Source organism: Microplitis demolitor, chromosome 3 (genome assembly GCF_026212275.2).
Source record: "Microplitis demolitor isolate Queensland-Clemson2020A chromosome 3, iyMicDemo2.1a, whole genome shotgun sequence".
NCBI lineage: Eukaryota > Metazoa > Arthropoda > Insecta > Hymenoptera > Braconidae > Microplitis > Microplitis demolitor.
This window is the reverse complement of record NC_068547.1, coordinates 16,817,985-16,818,440: the sequence shown is the minus strand read 5'-3', so window position 1 is coordinate 16,818,440 and position 456 is coordinate 16,817,985.

Below are 456 nucleotides of genomic sequence, written 5' to 3'. Positions count from 1 at the left end.
AAATTCAAAAATTAATTTTTATAACAAAATTCTTAAGAATTTTTTTAGATAAAAAAATCGAGAGTGATTTCGGAGTAATTACGGATTTTACTTCAATCCGAATTCACGCCGACACTCAGAATTTCGGAGTTTTTAAAAAATCCGGAGTAAATAGAGTGTTTGTTCTTTCAGCGGAGTGATTTCGGAGTGATCTCGGATTTTATTTAAATTCGCATTCAATCCGATTCAGAGTTTTAATATTAAAAATAACTCCCCTTCGGGGTAAATTTCACTCCTAGGGGATTAAATAAAGAAACCGCCCGCTCCGCATTCACTCCAAATTTACTCCGCGTTTACTCCGCAAATTTTTTTCACTGTAATGATTTATTTTGTTTAATAAAACAAAGCAAATAAAAATTTTTAAAAAGGTTAAATATTTGTTAATATTTATTAGATTGCAGTTGATATTGGCAATGA